Raw genomic sequence first — 20,981 nt, 5'->3', positions numbered from 1 at the left:
GTCTGGTAAATTTTCGTCCTCTTGGTGAACCTGGAACACAAGCAGAGGGTGAGGTTCTCTTCCAGCTGGTTCTGGGGACCCTGCTACAAGAAGTTCTCTTACTAGGACCAAAGGCAGAGTTCAGAGAGGCCCACTGAGAAACAAATCTGATGGGTTCAAAGCAAGAGAAATACTGCCTGATTCTAAAAGCTTTCTCATCCCCAAATGAGGCTCAGCATTCTCACCAGTTGAAACTAGGAAGAAAATGGATTTTTCCCCCCTCAAATCCTGATAAACAGTGGGGCCAGGATTCAAGCACAGACCAGGTAATTTGTTGCATAGTGATGCTTTATTAACTACATAGAAACCACACAGAAACCTCATCCCACTCCTGGGTTCACTTGTTTGTTGATTATTGTTGCTGCATTACTGTTGTCTGGAGCGAGATGGACTCTTCCTTAGGAGGGTTGACTGGGTGGGTGACTCTCTCCTTCAAGGGTCTTGGGTCCCTGTGGGGAGACCAGGTGAGTAAGCTGTGTTGATGAGTAGCCCAAGCTGACTTCAGTCTGCATGGACTACGCCTGACATAGAGAAAGGGGAACTAGGCATAGAATAACGAGATGAGATGGTTCAATAGTTTAAGAGTCTGCACTTCCAGGGCAGAGGGCACAGGTCTGATCCCTGGTCAGGGAACTAAGATCCCACATGCTGTGCGGTGTAGCCAAAAATTTTTTTAAAATAATTAATTAAAAATAATGACATGACATGTTTACTGCATTCTTAAAACACAGTCTCAGATCATGTCTTTCTGCCTCAGTTGTCACCCCACAATGGCCTGAGGCCCTACACTGTGACCATCACCTCCCAAGAAGGGTCCTGAGAGAGAGACTTCTCTGGAGGGCAGGGAGCTTGGCTTGCTCATCTCTGTGGCTTGTACCCTGTGTGCTGTATTCCCGCAATTCCCAGAACAGCAGCTTCCATACCACCAGCGCTCAATAAATATTTATTGGAGTCAGTCTGCTGTAACCTTCTTCATACTAGCACTTTGACGATGCTAAACATCTTAGCCAGTCAACTTGAGAATAACAAAACTGTTTTTCTAAAGGAGGAAGCATATTTCCAAATGACACGTGTAAGCTTTTTCTGATTACAAAAGTAATACATATTCATGGTAGAAATTTGGAAAATTCAGAAAAGCATAAATAAAAAGTAAAATAATTAATACTCCCATCATTTACAAAAGAACCACTGTGAACATGCTTATTCTTCCAGGTTTCTTCCTATGCCTCTATTCACATATATTATAAAACTGAGATCACAGCGATTACTATTTTTAATCTTTTTAACATAACTTATGAGCTCTATCATGCATGTCCTTAAATATTCTTGAAGAACATGATTTCTAATGGTTGCAATGTGTTCTACCATATGGATGCTTCAGCATTCTGTAATTTAACCAATTTCCTTTGTTGGGTATTTTGGTTGTTTTTAATTTCCCACTATTATAAATAAAGTTTCAGTGAACATCCTAGCACATAAATCTTTGCACCCATTTTAATTATTTCCATATGTGAAGTTCGTAGAAGTGGAATGGCTCAAGGACTAAAAAGCAAGAGTATACTGAAGATGAAAAATGATACGCAGGCCAGAGTCTAACTTCATCCATTTAGGGCGGTGAGGATGAAGGAACCATCTCTCGGGCTCAAAGCACAACCCTGACGTTTTTGGTTCATCTTCCACTCTATGAGTAGACTATTCTGTTGAGCGTTGATGCCACTTAACAAAAGGAAGCTATGGAGCCAGACAGACCTGTGTTCTAATCCTGACACCTCCACTTGTCAGCCATGTGACCTTGGGTGATGCCCTGAGCCCTACTTTCTCCAAAGACACAGTGAAGATAAGAGAAAGAAGCGTCCAAAACTGCGAGCTTGTTCTCCTCTCTTTCTTACTAGCAGGACCCTGTTTCTCATTTGAGGAAACACTGTACCGAGTGAAGTTATGACAAAGTCAGGTTCCCTGGGCAGTTAAATGTGGCTAGAGGTGACCTTAACTATTAATACTTAATCCTAAGATGTAGGGGGAAATTGTGGAACTCCTAGACAGACTTTTTTCCTAGCTTTTTTTAAGATTGGAATATAATTGCTTTACAGTGTTGTGTTAGTTTCTGCTATACAACAATGAGAATCATATATATATATATATATATATCCCCTCCTTTTTGAGCTTCCCCCCCACCTTCCATAACACCAACGTCCCCACCTCCCAGGTCATCGCAGGGCCCAGAGCTGAGCTCCCTGTGCCATACAACAGCTTCCCACCAGCCATCTATTTTACACATGGCAGTGTATAGATGTCAGTGCCACTCTATCAACTGTCCCTCCTCCTCCGTCCCCTCTGTGTCCACAAGTCCATTCTCTGCATCTGTGTCTATATTCCTGCCCTGCAAATAGGTTCATCAGTACCATTTTTCTAGACTCCATATATATGTGTTCAGTTCAGTTCAGTTCAGGTGCTCAGTCGCGTCCGACTCTTTGCGACCCCATGGACTACAGCACGCCAGGCCTCCCTGTCCATCACCAACTCCCGGAGTTCACTCAAAGTCATTGAGTCAGTGATGCCATCCCACTAGCTCATCCTGTGTTGTTTCCTTCTCCTCTTGCCTTCAATCTTTCCCACCACCAGGGTCTTTGCAAATGAGTCAGTTCTTTACATCAGGTGGCCAAAGTATTGAAGTTTCAGCTTCAGCATCAGACCTTCCAATGAACACTCAGAACTGATCTCCTTTAGGATGGACTGGTTGAATCTCCTTGCACTCCAAGGGGCTCTCAAGAGTCTTCTCCAACACCAATATTCTAAAGCATCAATTCTTCGGTGCTCAGCTATCTTGATAGTCCAACTCTCACATCCATACATGATTACTGGAAAAACCATAGCCTTGACGAAACAGAATTTTGTTGGCAAAGTAATGTCTCTGCTTTTTAATATGCTGTCTAGGTTGGTCAAAACCTTCCTTCCAAGGAGCAAACGTCTTTTAATTTCATGGCTGCAGTCACCATCTGCAGTGATTTTGGAGCCCCAAAATATAAAGTCAGCCACTGTTTCCCCATCTATTTGCCATGAAGTGATGGGATCAGATGCCATGATCTTCGTTTTCTGAATGTTGAGCTTTAAGCCAACTTTTTCACTCTCCTCTTTCACTTTCATCAAGAGGCTTTTGAGTTCCTCTTCACTTTCTGCCATAGGGTGGTGTCATCTGCATATCTGAGGTTATTGATATTTCTTGCGGCAATCTTGATTCCAGCTTGTGTTTCTTCCAGTCCAGTGCTTCTCATAAGATACTCTGCATATAAGTTAAATAAGCGGGGTAACACTATACAGGCTTGATGTACTCCTTTTCCTATTTGGAACCAGTCTGCTGTTCCATGTCGAGTTCTAACTGTTTCTTCCTGACCTGCATATAGATTTATCAAGAGGCAGGTCAGGTGGTCTGGTATTCCCATCTCTTTCAGAATTTTCCACAGTTTATTGTGATCCACACAGTCAAAGCCTTTGGCATAGTCAATAAAGCAGAAATAGATGTTTTTCTGGAACTCTCTTGCTTTTTCCATGATCCAGAGGATGTTGGCAATTTGATCTCTGGTTCCTCTGCCTTTTCTAAAACCAGCTTGAGCATCTGGAAGTTCACAGTTCACATATTGCTGAAGCCTGGCTTGGAGAATTTTGAGCATTACTTTACTAGTGTGTGAGATGAGTGTAATTGTGTGGTAGTTTGAGCATTCTCTGGTATTGCCTTTCTTTGGGATTGGAATGAAAACTGACCTTTTCCAGTCCTGTGGCCACTGCTGAGTTTTCCAAATTTGCTGGCATATTGAGTGCAGCACTTTCACAGCATCATCTTTCAGGATTTGAAATAGCTCAACTGGAATTCCATCACCTCCACTAGCTTTGTTCGTAGTGATGCTTCCTAAGGCCCACTTGACTTCACATTCCTGGATGTCTGGCTCTAGGTGAGTGATCACACCATCGTGATTATCTGGGTCATGAAGATCTTTTTTGTATAGTTCTTCTGTGTATTCTTGCCACCTCTTTTTAATATCTTCTGCTTCTGTTAGGTCCATACCCTTTCTGTCCTTTATTGAGCCCATCTTTGCATGAAATGTTCCCTTGGTATCTCTAATTTTCTTGAAGAGATCTCTAGTCTTTCCCATTCTGTGGTTTTCCTCTATTTATTTGCACTGATCACTGAGAATGGCTTTCTTATCTCTCCTTGCTATTCTTTGGAACTCTGCATTCAGATAGGTATGTCTTTCCTTTTCTCCTTTGCTTTTCACTTCTCTTCTTTTCACACCTATTTGTAAGGCTTCCTCAGACAGCCATTTTGTTTTTTTGCATTTCTTTTTCTTGGGGATGGTCTTGATCCCTATCTCCTGTACAATGTCACAAACCTCCATCCATAGCTCATCAGGCACTCTGTCTATCAGATCTAGTCCGTTAAATCTATTTCTAACTTCTACTGTGTAATTGTAAGGGATTTGATTTAGGTCATATCTGAATGGTTTAGTGGTTTTCCCTACATTCTTCAATTTAAGTCTGAATTTGGCAATAAGGAGTTCATGATCTGAGCCATAGTCAGCTCCCAGTCTTGTTTTTGCTAACTGTATAGAGCTTCTCCATTTTTGGCTGCAGAGAATATAATCAATCTAACTTTGGTGTTGACCATCTGGTGATGTCCATGTGTAGAGTCTTCTCTTGTGTTGTTGGAAGAGGGTGTTTGCTATGACCAGTGCATTCTCTTGGCAAAATTCTATTAGCCTTTGCCCCCTTCATTCTGAATTCCAAGGCCAAATTTGCCTGTTACTCCAGGTGTTTCTTGACTTCCTACTTTTGCATTCCAGTCCCCTATTATGAAAAAGACATCTTTTGGGGATGTTAGTTCTAGAAGGTCTTGTAGGTCTTCATAGAACTATTCAACTTCAGCTTTCTCAGCATTACTGGTTGGGGCATGTGTTAATATACTATATTTGTTTTTCTCTTTCTGACTTACTTCACTCTGTATGACAAACTCTTGGGTCATACACTTTACACAAATGAATCAGTTTTGTTCCTTTTTACGGCTGAGTAATATTCCATTGTGTGTTTATATGTACTGTGCTGTGCTGTGCTTAGTCACTCAGTTGTGTCTGACTCTCTGTGACCCCATGGACTATAGCCTGCCAGGCTCCCCTGTCCATGGGAATTCTCCAGGCAAGAATACTGGAGTGGGTTGCCATACCCAGTGGATCTTCCCAACCCAGGGATCAAACCCAGGCCTCCCACGTTGGAGGCGGATTCTTTACCATCTGAGCCACCAGGGTAGCCCATCTATATATTACACAGACATAATTATCATACAACATCATGCAAGTTTAAGGTGTACAACATGATGATGTAATACACATATGTATTGCAAAATGATCACCTCATTGAGATTAGTTAACACACCCATCACCTCATGTACTTATCTTGTTTTGTGTGTGTGGTGAGAACATTTAAGATCTACCCTCTTAGAAACTTTCAAGTATAAGATACAATCTTATTAACTGTAGTCACCATGCCTTACACGTTTTTCCAGGGCCCATTCATCCTCTAACTCAAGTTTGTACTTTTGACCAATATCCATTTCCCCCTCAACCCTGGAAACCACCAATCTGTTCCTTATTTCTATGAGTTTTTCTTGTTCAGATTCCACATATAAGTGAGATCCTACAGTATTCATCATCCTCTGTCTGACTTATTTCACTTAGCATAAGACTCTTAAGGTCCATTCAAGTTGTTGCAAACAGCAGGATTTCCTTCTTTTTAATGACTAAACAATACTTCTGCATGTATATGTACATGGCATTTGTAACATTTGTATAATGTGCCATATAAAAATATAATATAAACATCATTTTCTTCATCCATTCATCTGTGGATGTACACTTGATCTGTTTTCGTGTCTTGGATGTTGTAATGCTGCAATGAACTTGGGAGAACAGCTATCTCTTTTTTACTTCTTTCTTTTTTTATTAAGGCATAATTGACATACAATATTATGTCAGTTATTATTATATTATTATATTTTTTCATTCCAATCCCAAAGAAAGGCAATGCCAAAGAATGCTCAAACTACTGCACAATTGTACTCATCTCACACACTAGTAAAGTAATGCTCAAAATTCTCCAAGCCAGGCTTCAGCAATATGTGAACCGTGAACTTCCTGATGTTCAAGCTGGTTTTAGAAAAGGCAGAGGAACCAGAGATCAAATTGCCAACATCCGCTGGATCATGGAAAAAGCAAGAGAGTTCCAGAAAAGCATCTATTTCTGCTTTATTGACTATGCCAAAGGCTTTGACTGTGTGGATCACAATAAACTGTGGAAAATTCTGAAAGAGATGGGAATACCAGACCACCTGACCTGCCTCTTGATAAATCTATATGCAGGTCAGGAAGCAACAGTTCGAACTGGACATAGAACAACAGACTGGTTCCAAATAGGAAAAGGAGTTCGTCAAGGCTGTATATTGTCACCCTGTTTATTTAACTTATATGCAGAGTACATCATGAGAAACGCTGGGCTGGAAGAAACACAAACTGGAATCAAGATTGCCGGGAAAAATATCAATAACCTCAGATATGCAGATGACACCACCCTTATGGCAGAAAATGAAGAGGAACTCAAAAGCCTCTTGATGAAAGTGAAAGAGGAGAGTGAAAAAGTTGGCTTAAAGCTCAACATTCAGAAAACAAAGATCATGGCATCCGGTCCCACCACTTCATGGGAAATAGATGGGGAAACAGTGTCAGAATTTATTTTTCTGGGCTCCAAAATCACTACAGATGGTGACTGCAGCCATGAAATTAAAAGACGCAAAAAAAAATAAATAAATAAAAAAATAAAAGACGCTTACTCCTTGGAAGGAAAGTTATGACAAAACTAGATAGCATATTCAAAAGCAGAGACATTACTTTGCCAACAAAGGTTCGTCTAGTCAAGGCTATGGTTTTTCCTGTGGTCATGTATGGATGTGAGAGTTGGACTGTGAAGAAGGCTGAGCGTCGAAGAATTGATGCTTTTGAACTGTGGTGTTGGAGAAGACTCTTGAGAGTCCCTTGGATTGCAAGGAGATCCAACCCGTCCCTTCTGAAGGAGATCAGCCCTGAGATTTCTTTGGAAGGATGGATGCTAAAGCTGAAACTCTAGTACTTTGGCCACCTGATGCGAAGAGTTGACTCATTGGAAAAGACTCTGATGCTGGGAGGGATTGGGGGCAGGAGGAGAAGGGGACGACAGAGGATGAGATGGCTGGATGGCATCATTGACTCGATGGACGTGAGTCTGAGTGAACTCAGGGAGCTGGTGATGGACAGGGAGGCCTGGCGTGCTGCGATTCATGGGGTCGCAAAGAGTCAGACACGACTGAGTGACTGATCTGATCTGATTATGTCAGTTTCAGGTATACAGCATAATGATTCAATATTCATACACACTATGAAGTGATCGGCACAATAAGCCTAGTTAACATCTGTCACAATATATAGCATTCTTTTCTTGAAGTAAGAACTTATAAGACTTACTCTCCCAGCAACTTTAAAGTATGCAATACAGTATTATTAACTATAGTTGCATGCTGGAAATTATATTTCCAAGACTTGTTTATTTCATAGCTGGAAGTTTGTACATTTTGACTCCCTTCACACGTTTTGCCCCCTCCCCATCCCTAGATAGCTGTTTGAGATAATGGTTTATTTCCTTCAGATATTATCCAGAAGTGGGATTGTTCGATCATGGTAGTTCTAAGTTTATTTTTTTTTAAATCTCCATACTGTTTTCCATAGTGGCTGGCCCAATTTACATTTGGGGAAGACTTCTTAAAAGCAGGACTATTTGAGGAAGAAACTCTCTCACATTCCCTCCTTCCTGATGCTTGGAACTCAGATGTGATGGCTGGAGCTCTGGCAGTCATCTTGTGATCTTAATGAAGCAATTCTTTAAGAACATTAGAAAAGAAAAGCTAGTGTCCAAGTCCCTTGGGATACCATGGAGCTGTCACATTTGCCCTGGACTGACTCATTCACTTTCTTATAACTGTGCCAAGAAATATTGTTTAAGCCAGCCTTGTTTAGAATTTTCTCTTATCAGCAGCCAAACCTAATTCTAGTTGATGAGAATACCTCTATTACATAATCATTGTGAGGATTAAATAGAGTAATTTATTAATATGCTTGGCATAGAGCTGGCTCTCCGTGAAGGTTTAGTCCTTTACTGTTCTAATTGTATCCAGTTTTTATTCCCAGCACATGCTAACCTCCTCCTGACCCTCTACCCCTTACCCTTTTCCCTCCCAATATGAAACCACAAAAAAGACCTACTCCTCCAACTTCCAGTGGAGACTTTCTTCCTGATAATCTTAGCAGTCTACCTGCTGACACAAATTTTTCCATTTTTCACCATTTTCTGCTTCCCTCCTTGAAGCCTAGGTTTCCATTGATTTACTGGGATTTCTGGACTTATATGCCTCTCTTAGGTATTCAGAACCATTCCTGATTTTCCAACAATTAATCCAGAAATTTACTTTCTATTTCTCATCTAGACATAGTCATAAACCACTCCAAATAGCTTCAAACAGCTATCATACACTCAGACATATTTGTGCCTGAAGTTCTAATTGACTGTTTAGATCACCTCACAGATCAGATCTGACAAATTCCCTGGTCAGAAGAAACTCAGAATACTTTATTCTCAATTTGGAAACCAGAAAAATAGCTAACTGTTCATCTAAAGTGCTGAGCATGCCCTACCTACCTATCTTCTACATTCTCTTAGTGGGCTGGGAACCCAAAATGATAACCAGGGCAGGGCCAATGCCTTGAATGGTGGGAATAAAATTAGTTTAACCAGTCAACAGAGTGACATTATGAAATGTGATCACAGTTGTTCAATTAAAAGGCAAAACCATTGTTTGAACTGAAAGTTGTCTTCAATTTTGGTTGCAAATATACACAGAATTAAAGAGACTAAACTACATTTACTAAATAGGTTTAATATTGAAAAATTAGAAACAACTGAAATGTAGCAAGAGATTCATAAATATGTTATAAGCATAGATATAATCCTCAGTTACAAAAGTATAACTGTATATAAAGTAGATCGCAACAAGGAAAACATTTGTAGTATTAGGAAAATGAACTACACAGATGGCATACACAACAAGGCCATTCTATCCGTCTTCGTCACTGTTAGCTGCTGATTTTTCAGTTTCTCCCACACATTTGTGGAGCATTTTGGCACCTACTTCACAATGTTGCTCTCCACCCTAGTTCTATTCAACCCTCCTGATGGCGTGGTTATCTGATATAATATACATCCATGAACCTGGTGTATGGCTCTTCATATCTGGAATTCCAGTGTTCCACTATCCTAAGGTTCATGGCTTTGATCCATTTTGAGCTAATTTTTATATATGGTGTGAGATGGGAGTCGATCTTGACGGCCTCAATACTTGAAATTCTCTCTCTTCTTGACCTTCAATCTGGCTTCCCTCCAATTTTCACCCCATCTCACTTCACTTTCATTCTAGTTTTATAAAAAGTGTTGTTTTCTTTTCTACAGGTCTCTATTGTCATTGTTGATTTAATTTTAGACTCCCTTTCTTGACTGCAAGTTTGTGAACAGAAACCTCCATATTTGACTTTCTATTCACCAAAACCTCTGATGAAGCCTGGAACTCTGTGGGTATTAATCCATGTTTATGTGAAAAAACAAAGATGACGTCAGGAAAAAGGTTTCAAAGTAAAATATAGAATTCATATGTTTGTGTGTTTTATGTGTGTGTGCATACACACAGAGAGATATAGATCTTGTCTTTTTTCTTGTATTTTTTATAGTAAAGAAATATGGAAATAACAGGAAAACATCTGTATTTAAGGAGAAGAGGGAGAAGAGCTAAAATTCTGACAAACAGGAAAAATAACTTATTATGCTGACAACCTCATGTGGTTGTGAGATCAAATGAAACCATGTAATTGAAAGCAACTTTTATTTGTAGCTCTCTACAAACACAAGGTAAAGCTCTAAACAAGCCTCAGATGTTTATGCCCTTGTCATCATCCAGTAAAGTCTGAATTCCTTTAGGGAAAGACCCATTTCATGTGGCTCTCCTGCACCTCGCACCGTGTCTGGCAAAGAGCAATCCAAATTCTTTTGCTTATTCAATTAATATGTCTTGAGTAGGTACCACGTGCCAGACTATGCATTGTTCTGGAGACTATAAACATCTGCCATCGTGACCTACTGTGCAGTTGAAACAGCGAATAGGTTTATATGAACAAAATTAAATCTGCTGGTGTTCTTGACATGCTGTCCTTTCATAATCTCAATGATGATGACCATGCAACATATTTCAAATGATTTTTAAGGAAGTGGGACCTCCCTGGTAGTCCAGTGGTTGAGAATCCACCTGCCAATGCAGGGGACACAGGTTTGATCCTTGGTCTGGGGAGTTTCCATCTGCCACAGAGCAACGAACCCCATGTGCCACAACTATGATGCCTGTGCTCTAGAGCCCGCGCTCTGTGACAAGAGAAGCCACAGCAGTGAGAAGCCCACACACCGCAATGAGAGTGTAGCCGTCGCTCGCTGCAACCAGAGAAAGACAATGAGCAGCAAGGAGGACTCAGTGCAGCCAAAGATAAAGGTTTGCTAATTAATTTAAAGAAAGAAAGGTGAAGAAAACCTAAGGCAATACTAGCAAAACCAAAACCTCTCAGGCATTTCCAGAGTACCTATTCTGGGTAAATTGCCCTAGAATCTGTGAGGAATAAGGGGATATCTGAGACTTGCCTCCTGCATAAAAGGTGCAAAGACCAGTGGAGAGAAGGGTAGAAGGGTAGGCTCTGAGGCATGCTGGAAGGGAGGCTTGAACAAAATGCCGAGACCGTTCAGCGCAGGGCAGGATGACAAGGAGAACATCATGTTATCTTAGGCACATTTCTGCTCATGCCTACCTGTTGGGCCACTTAAGAGGGCTAGCTTTACAAAGAGATTGGGGCATCTGTGCAGTCATCTCCCTGCCCACACTGATGGAAAGACGGCTTCTGCAGGAGTCATCACTGAACACTGGGCTCCTGTGAACGTACTGGATGAGCCCCGAGTGTAGTGGGCTTTCCATTTCTTCCAGAACAAGTAAGTGGGCAGGACAGGAAGCTGGGGACCATCTAATCCAATCTCCCACTCTGCTTCATTAATTGTTTTTTATATCTCTGAGTCTATGACCTCACTCAAGGATGAATGTCTTTCGACCCCACCTTTCAGGAGACCCTTGGATTTTTTTGATGGTACCCATTGTTAAAGAAAAAGTTGAAGAAATGAGCATTCAATTAAATATATAACTCAGACAATCTGTTTTATCAAAGCAGATTGATCATAAATCAGAAGAAGAGGTACATTCCGAATCACATACATGAAACAGAAACTTGGCAACGGGCCCATCCTGGACTGCCATCCTCCCAGGTCTATACAAGGTCAATATGGTAATTCATTTCCAGAAATTACTTAATTCTAGTGTCTGTAACCAAATGGTGATTTATCTTCAAGTACAGAAGCATGTCATGTCAGGTAAAACTGTTATTTGAAAATTCAAGTTTACACTCAGGTGAATTGTTACTATATCATAAAACTGACTCTTTTATAGAAGGAACATTTCTTAAACACGCTAAAATTGGACTCCACTGACAAAAGTCCTCTCTCGCTACCTTTCCTAGAGCACTGTGCCTACCCAGAGCTGGGCGTATCTCTACAGAAACCTTCCGCTGCGGTCAGCAGATAATGTCTGTGCTCAGGCAAGTTCCAAAAGTCTGAGTGGTAAAAGTCTTTACGCTGCCAAGCCAGACTGCTGGAGGTCAGTCGTAACTTCCTTTCAAATTATTGTAATTAATAACAGATTTCCTTCCTGTTATTGACCCAGGCATAAATGCAGGCTTGAAAAATAGCCAAGACAGATTTACATGATGCCCTACCAGAAAGTTTCCCTCTATGGCACCAACATAAGCCTTACTCCAGATTTCTGGCAGAGCGCATCTCCGTTGCCTTGCTCCAGCAAAGTGGGCCTACGCACACTGCAAAATAAACTCAGAGAATGCTCAGCAATCTGCTGGCGGAGGTGCTTGCTAAGTGAGCAGCTCTCCCCTCCGCCAGCCAAAGCGTGATCATTTCTCTGTTCACCTCATTTGCATTATCTAGTGAAAAATGCACAACCTTGGACCATATTTGAAGCCATGAATTTACTAGAACTTGACAATGAGAAGTCAAACCCAGTATGGAGGACTTCTCTGAATGCCTGTTCAATGATACAGGACAGCAGACACATTTTATGATGATGTGGGTGACATGCTTTATCTGTAAAAGTTTCATGCATTTATTTAATAAACATTTAACAAACACCAAGAAGACAAGGTAAGAATCTTACCCTTTGGTAGAAAGAGATAAACTTGGGGTAGGTTGGAGGGCTGGCTGGACGTGACACAGTCTGAGAGAAATGGACGCCCCTCTGGAGACAGGTTGATTCTATCTTGGGCTGGAGAATGGCTGGACTCTTTGTATATTTAATGTAAAATTTGGGGAGATAATCTACCCTAGTGACCCTATAAACATCCTTCCTTCCTTGTGCAAACATGAAAGCCTTCAAATGATGATCTCCTTAACAGAGACGTAAATCTGTTGGTTTTTTTCCCTAGAATTGAAAGTGTGTTTGGAAGAATCCCAGTGACAATGAAAACTCTTGTTTTGTTTTGTTTTCCAAAAAAGAAAAGGCTATCTTCTTTTGTGCAGATGTAGGACATTTTACAGCCTTTCTTACTCTCCTGAGCGATCTCTTTCCTATTGGAAGTTTGGTGCTGCACGTAAGCTGATGATACCTAATTTCCCCTCTACTCTTTAAAGGAAGAAAATGATAGCCAGACCGGGCACAAGACATTGCCATCTGTAGGCATTGCTGCTGCTGCTAAGTCACTTCAGTCGTGTCCGACTCTGTGCGACCCCATAGAAGGCAGCCTACCAGGCTCCCCTGTCCCTGGGATTCTCCAGGCAAGAACACTAGAGTGGGTTGCCATTTCCTTCTCCAATGCATGAAAGTGAAAAGTGAAAGTGAAGTCGCTCAGTCGTGTCCGACTCTGTGCGACCCCATAGACAGCAGCCCACCAGGCTCCTCCGTCCATGGGATTTTCCAGGCAAGAGTACTGGAGTGGGGTGCCATTGCCTTCTCCGTTGTAGGCATTAGAAGAAACCAATTTAATTTTTAGGATTTTCCAAGTCTTCGAAGCTAAAGGCAAAGAAGAGGGGAAACCAGCATAGACTTGCTGGGATTCTGGAAGTGATTTTTCTCTCTTATGTAAACTATTAAGATGATGGAAACTGACATCATTATATTTACTCCATAAGATCTTGTTTTGTAATTGCATTTGAATATAGTAATATATTACAGCAAAGGAAATAAGGAAAAGTAAGGTGGGATGCTCTGTCAGTGTGGGAGCTGAGAGACACATTCACAGCAACCTGGACTTCTGGTGGGGGGTTGTGGACATCGGAACATATCAGGGAATCAGAAGCCATCAGCAAATCCAACATGTTGTCAATGTACAAAGTAGTTCTGGGCTCCCTACAGAAAGGCACAAGCAGAATCAATCAAACTTGGCTTTAATGAAGACACGAGTCAATCATTAGAATTAGCCAGGGCTAATTCTAGCACTGTCTAAAACAAAAACCAAAAAAAAAAAAAAATTCAATTTATTGTCTTCTGGTCCTCCTCTAAAATGTAACTATCAGCTTAATTAGAAAAAGACTTCATTCATCCAAGACAAATGAGGAGACTCATCGCTGATGTGTGGAGGGCTAAGAATTTCTATAACTCCCAAGAACGTATTTACAGAATTACACAGCCTCTGATGAAATTCTCATTGCATCCCACTCGTGGAGGTAGCGGAAGGGAGTTATCCTCATCTTTAAATGAACAAATGCCGAGAATATCCCACCCAATAGCCTCTCTCCACAGAGCAAGGAAATGTGTGATTTTGGGGACTGAATGCACATTTAGCTTCCTCTTTCTGTGTTGACTATATTTCTCAAATTCATTTTTATTGAACTGGTCCAGCTTAAAATGTAATTGGCTTCAGAGAAGACAAAAATAGGTCTCCTAACAGTTGTACTGAATTTTTAAAATGTAAAATAGAAAAATTAAATGATGCGAGCACACTGATTCAAGGATGCCAGTTCCAGCCCACGTTATATCCCACACATGTGCAGTTCCATCCAGATGGTATAGCTTTCCTTTTAAGATGCCCAGAAAATGATTACATGTGTAACCATATTAAGCAATTTATCATTTGGCTTGGAGGGAGCAATTTTACCTACATTACAGTTCTGCATTTTATTTTTTTAATTTTTATTGAAATATAGTTGATTTACAATGTTGTGTTAAGTCTCAGATGTACAGCAAAGTAATGCAGTTATACGTATATATGTTCTTTTTTACATTCTCTTTCTTTATAAGTTATTACAAGATACTGAAATAGTTCCCTGTGCTTTAGAGGAGGTCCTTGATGGTTATCTATTTTGCATATAGTACTGTGTATACGTTTATCCTTAACTTCGAATTTATCCCTCTTCTCCACTTTAATGTAAGGAAAGCCAATACATGTAGTTGCACATTTAGCAAGAGTTCCTATGAGGGAACTTCCCTGGTGAGCTTCCCTGGTGGCTCATACGGTAAAGCATCTGCCCGTAATGCAGGAGACCCAGGTTCGATCCCTGGGTTGGGAAGATCCCATGGAGAAGGAAATGGTGACCCACTCCAGTACTCTTGCCTGGAAAATTCCATGAACTGAGGAGCCTGATAGGCTACAGTCCATGGGATCGCAGAGTCGGACGTGACTGAACAACTTCACTTTCACTTTCCTACCAGGGAACATCTATTAAGGATTCACTTGCAGGTATGGCTGTAGTGAGTGTTCAATAGAGCTCACATGTGTCTGAGGAAGCCAAGTACCTTCCTGTAAATCACATACCATGAAACATCTTATTTTGTCCTCAGAATTCAGTTTTCATGTACAGACTAAATTTTTAATGATGGTCTTTTTATGTTTCTCCACCAAAATATCATTCCCAGAATATTCTTAAGAGGCAAAAAAGCATATAGTCATTTAGACTCATCCATTTTTTTTCAGTTCAGCTTGCATTTTTATATTAAGATCATAATGTATTATATTAATAAAATGACTCTGTGTGCAGTGATGGCTCTAGTTACCTGATGGGTTGTAAAAGTGCTTGTGTTTCTTCATTCAGATTTTTTTTCCTCATTTGAGAGCAAGTCAGGGCAGTTGGTATGAATCAAGTCCCCAGACCAGAGAAGAGCCCCACAGGTAAAAGGTCATGGGAATGACTCAATTGCAACACAAAGGAAAATGGTCAAAATGGTCCACGCAGTAATATTTCTCCTTAACCCTTTCCCAATCTCCTTTGTAGAATGCAGCCCATACCCTTGAGATGCTTGGAAGGGAAAATACCTTCTCTCCAATATTTCTGTGGAAGATTGTTATAGGGCCACAAACCACTTGCCCTTGTAGGAACTCCTGGCAGAGAATTGAGTGTAGACAGGCTTCTCCAAAGAGGAGGAGGAAAAATTGTTCATCTTTCTCTGTTCCTTGTCTCCAATCCTCTTTCTGCTCTAAGTGCCTCCCTTTTTTTTTTTTTTTTTTTTTTTAACCTCTAACACACACCTCAAATACCTTTCCCCAGTGTGGTCTAAACTCCCCTTTCTTTAATCTTGGAGAAGGAAATGGCAATCCACTCCAGTATTCTTAACCTGGAGAATTCCATGGACAGAGGAGCCTGGCGGGCTACAGTCCACGGGGTCGCAACAAGTCCGACATGACTGAGCGACTACATTTTCTTTAATCTAGAATGTGATTCAACTGCTCCGTCCAGTCTTCTTTACTTCTTCCACAATAAGCCTCTAGAGGATCCTTCACCTCTTTCATTGCCAAGATTTTCCATTTGCTCCTTTGACAAAAGTACCATAGCACCCGTGTCCTCTCCATTCTTTGTTTGGTGTAAAACGTGGCACATCCAAGCTGAATTGGATAGCGTTGAGATGTTCATGGAGCCAGTCACAGCCATGCTCCACCAGCAGTCCCTGCCCTCCGAGACTGCCCTGCAGAGATCTCCCACAGCACCAGAGTGCAGCTTTGTGACATGAATAGCCCTCTCCAACAGCATCCAAGGTAGAGAACCAACCAGAATGGGGATTTGGGCTAGACATGCAAGGAATGGTCAGTTGGTATCATAAGAATGGAACAAAAAGAAAGACACATCATGACAAAAGATTGTGCTAATCTTAAGGGAGCACCTGTGCTGTGCTTAGTCTCTCAGTTGTGTCCAACTTTGCGACCCCAAGGACTGTAGTTCATGGGGATTCTCCAGGCAAATACTGAAGTAGGTTGCCATGCCCTCCTCCAGTAGATCTTCTCAACCCAGGGGTCGAACCCAGGTCTCCCACATGGCAGGCGGATTCTTTACCGTCTGACTACCAGGGAAGCCCAAGACAGCACCTGACCTATCTCTATTTCCATGGCTTCCATACTGCTGCTGCTGCTGCTAAGTCGCTTCAGTCATGTCCGACTCTGTGTGACCCCATAGAGGGCAGCCCACCAGGCTCTCCTGTCCCTGGAATTCTCCAGGCAAGAACACTGGAGTGGGTTGCCATTTCCTTCTCCAATGCATGAAAGTGAAAAGTGAAAGTGAAGTCGCTCAGTCATGTCTGACCCTCAGCGACCCCATGGACTGCAGCCCACCAGGTTCCTCCATTCATGGGATTTTCCAGGCAAGAGTACTGGAGTGGGGTGCCACTGCCTTCTCCGGGCTTCCATACTAGCCCACATCTATCTTGAGTGAGTGTTGCTTAAGGTAGAAAATGCCTAGTTAAATTGGTACTAGCCCATCCATTTTCTCTTGACACTCAACCTCCTTCGCCCTTCCTCCTACATCCAGGAATCCCAATACTGTTGCTGATGGTTCTAGAACTTTCTCTCCACCCCTTAACCCTTGCTTCTTCAGCAATGCATCTCCACTCACCAACCATGGAGGTTGTTAGACACAGCTAAAGGGCACAGACAGACACAGCTAAAGGGCACACTCCTATTCCATTTCTTGAACTCACAAGACTGTCCTAAAGACACTTTAGTTAAATGCACTGGCTAGCTGAGTGCATATGAGAACAGCTGGGAAAGACATGTATGAAATATAGAAGGCAAGCAGTTTTTGGAGCTGGTATCTAGGATCTAGTGGAGGTCAGAACAAGTAAACATGTAATCACTTAACTAGTTCCAGAAGACAGTTTAAGCAAATGAGGAAGACTGGGGGTCAGAACCAGTGATTAAAATATGGTTCAGAGTAGTCTGGAGTGATAATTCATGGACCATTTGGGAAATGCAATAGGTGCCTGAATGAAGATGGTTTTTCATGATGACCATTTTCATCTCCCGGAGTTTAATCGGCAGTTTTCTTTTTCCTGGAAATTTTATTTTTTATGTTTATTTCTGGTTCCTGATATTGGATTAAAAGCAATGAAATCAACCCGTCTTAAACTGTACTAAGTAGTGTTGAGCCCTCTGCTAGTCTGCAATTTATTATCTGGCCCATCTTTACCACCCCAGTGATGGCTTGCTTTGCAATAATGTTGCAGTTTAAAGCATTTTGATAAAGGGTAGACAGAGCCTATTGTGAAGGAATGAAATTTGTGTTTCTACAATAAAACAAATGTCGTTTTGTCTTTTAAAGCCAAAGAGACTCTCTCCTCCAACCCCTTTAATTTGATTCCACTCTGAAAAACTATCTCCTTTCCTTTGCTTCACTGGAAAATGGTATTCTTATGTAAAAGCTGATGTAGACACTTTTATTTCTTAACCCCAATTTTTGTGTCCTCTGTCCCAGCAAGTGATCAAGTCTACTTACAATGGTTGTCAGAATCTCAAGTGACCCACTGCCCTCTCTTTCCAAACAGCTCATTGTCAACAAAATTCAGGGACACCAGGGAGATCCCATAGATTAAAATTTCATTTGCTATAGAATGCAAGTACTTGAACTAAAGGAAACCAGTCAAAGTTAATTTGGCCTTAAAATCCCCATTGAGAAGTAAAACCTATCTTTGATATTTACTTTGTGGCAGAAAATATTCCTTCAATCAGTCAAAAACAACAAGGAAACTTCTTGGAGATGCATGAACTAAAACATCATCAGCTCTACTCTAATTTTGTAATTATCTCTAATTATTCGGGACAAAATTAATTTTAGTTTAGGTATGTATGTGAGCAGGCTTCCCAGGTGGCGCTAGTGGTAAGAACCCACCTGCCAATGCAGGAGACATAAGAGACGTGGGTTTGATCCCTGGGTTGAGAAGATTCCTGGAGGAGGGCATGGCCACCCACTCCAGTACTCTTGCCTGGAGGATCCCACAGATGGAGAAGCCTGGTGGGCTACAGTCCATGGAGCCACAAAGAGTCAGACATGACTAAAGCAATCTAGCATGCATGTACCCACATGTGTGTGAGCACACACATACAACTATGGGTTTCACAAAGCACGTGCAGAAAAAAACAGGGACTTGAAAAGCAAGGTGAAGCCAACAATATTAGAAACTAACAAAAATCGGGAATTACTGGACTAGACAATGTACACAGATTTTTGTCTTTTGCCTTGGACTGCAAGGAGGTCAAACCAGTCAATCCTATAGGAAATCAGTCCTGAATAATCACTGGAAGGACTAATGCTCAAGCTGAAGTTCCAATACTTCGGCCACCTGATGCAAAGAACTGACTCATTGGAAAAGACCGGGATGCTGGGAAAGATTGAAGGCAGGAGGATAGGGGGATGACAGAGGATGAGATAGTTGGATGGTATCACCGACTCGGTGGACATGAGTTTGAGCAAACTCCAGGAGTTGGTGATGGACAGGGAAGCCTGGTGTGCTGCAGTCCACGGGGTCGCAAAGAGTCAGATACGACTGAGCGACTGAACTGATACTTTTCAACATTAAGTACCACTCGAACTGCACGATGACCGGGTTCTCTTCTTTCTCTGCTTCTCACATGATCTCTGTCTGCTTAGCAGAGCACAACTTCAACAGGAAATAGAACAGAACAAGATGCAGATCATCCTGGCTCTGGGTCATGGCTGTAAGCCCAAGACTTCAGGTCAATGCCTGGCTGAGAGGGAGGGGTCTTGTCAGACCCAGACATCAGTCCACAGGGGGCTGGCGGTCCTGCTGCCTCCCTCCCTCTGAAATAGAGTTATCCCGGACAGTGACAGATGACCAACCCCGAGGCGACAGTCCGTGGCTGCCTCCAACAGACAGAGAGCCTGCAGAGGGAAGGAGAGCCACATCACCCATTTCAACTGGGTCAATAGCTGATCTTTGTTTTCAAAACTGCCCTCAGGCTACCAGGGTTTTACTCCTCCAGTCTCTTGGCTGAGCTTTTTGGAAAACCAACCACGCCCATTTCCTACAAACTGGCTTAAAGCGGCAGACAGGTTACAACCATCTCAGCTCACATGAGATGAGTAACTCTTTCTCTGATAAGAGACTTGTGCCTTCCCACTCCAGACCAGGAGTCGTGTTCCATTTAGAATGTTATCTCTTTTAAGGAGGACCCTGTCTCTTCTTGGCTTCATTTCAGTTCGGTTCAGTTCAGTCGCTCAGTCATCTCCGACTCTTTGCAACCCCATGGACTACAGTACACCAGGCTTCCCTGTCCATCACCAACTCCCGGAGCTTACTCAAACTCAAGCCCATTGAGTTGGTGATGCCATCCAACCATCTCATCCTCTGTCATCCCCTTCTCCTCCCACCTTCAATCATTCCCACATAATAGAGAAATGTTAATAAATATTTAAAATGGGTAACCAGCAAGGACCCATTGTATAGCACAGGAAAAACTATGCTATACCCAAGTATTTAGTGCAGGGAACTCTGCTCAATATTGTTTAACAACCTAAATGGGGAAAGGATTTGGAAAAGAATAGCTACGTGTGTATGTATGACTGAATCACTTTGCTCTACACCTGAAACTAACACCACATTATTAATCAACTCTACTCCCATATAAAATAAAAAGTAAAAGCAAAGAAAGAGTATGTTATCCTTCTCCACTCATGTTTTTAGGCCCCTTAAGTACAAAATGTTCTGATATCTGATAGATTATGATGATGATTCACAGGGACAACAGAAGCTGGCTCTTGGGTGCAAATGACACATACAAAATTAGTTGACTTTATCAGCTATTTGCATCTAGAATCAATAGCTCTCCTGGTTGGTGCCTCCCAGGTTTGACTATCTGGCCTGTTGATTTACACTCTCAGCATCCCCTTGCTAACATCTTGCCTTCAACACACGAAATGAGACAAGGTGGCCTCGTCTAATTCTCACTGCTCTAAGGCAATCTGTGCACTTACGTCTTTGCTAAAAATGTCTCCTGAAAGGTCCATCTAAAGAATCTATTTCCCACTTACATACTATTAAGTTAAAAAAAAAAATCAAATATTTGCATACAATATTTACCTGAGTTTCTATGTTGAATCACTGAGACACAACACCGTATATGAATCATCTATTACCCAAAACTTGGGAAGGGTCTGCATGACAAAGACATGTAGAAAATAAAGACAAACTGTTAGCATTATTTGGAAGAAAAAACAAGTGATATGCTACCTAAATGTTTAGGACACAAAAAGTACTTCACAGAATATTCCTTTGTGTTATGATGTCTGTCCTGATTTTTCCAGGTAAAGTTGATTTACTGAATAAAGGACAGAGTAGGCTGCCACTTCCCTCCCCCTGACATGGTACACTAGCCTAGAGACAGTTGTTCTGTGGTTTTCAAGTTTTGTATATTTTGGCAAATTGATCAGAGACGAACCTTACTCATCTCATTTCA

The 20,981-nt window shown here is 41.6% G+C and overlaps 1 long non-coding RNA gene across 1 annotated transcript in view; it reads right to left on the bottom strand.

Moving 5' to 3' along the window:
• Nucleotides 1–252: 252 nt before the first annotated feature.
• Nucleotides 253–20,981, bottom strand: part of LOC112449260 (uncharacterized) — a 39,126-nt gene continuing 18,397 nt past the window's right edge. The window contains exons 5-6 of the long non-coding RNA XR_009496847.1: nt 20,606–20,679; nt 253–488 (exon numbers count right to left, since the gene is read on the bottom strand). This is a non-coding gene — a long non-coding RNA (uncharacterized lncRNA). The remainder of the gene's footprint in view (nt 489–20,605; nt 20,680–20,981) is intronic.

Source organism: Bos taurus, chromosome 13 (genome assembly GCF_002263795.3).
Source record: "Bos taurus isolate L1 Dominette 01449 registration number 42190680 breed Hereford chromosome 13, ARS-UCD2.0, whole genome shotgun sequence".
Classification (NCBI taxonomy): Eukaryota; Metazoa; Chordata; class Mammalia; order Artiodactyla; family Bovidae; genus Bos; species Bos taurus.
This window is presented reverse-complemented; position numbering and strand designations above follow the sequence as displayed.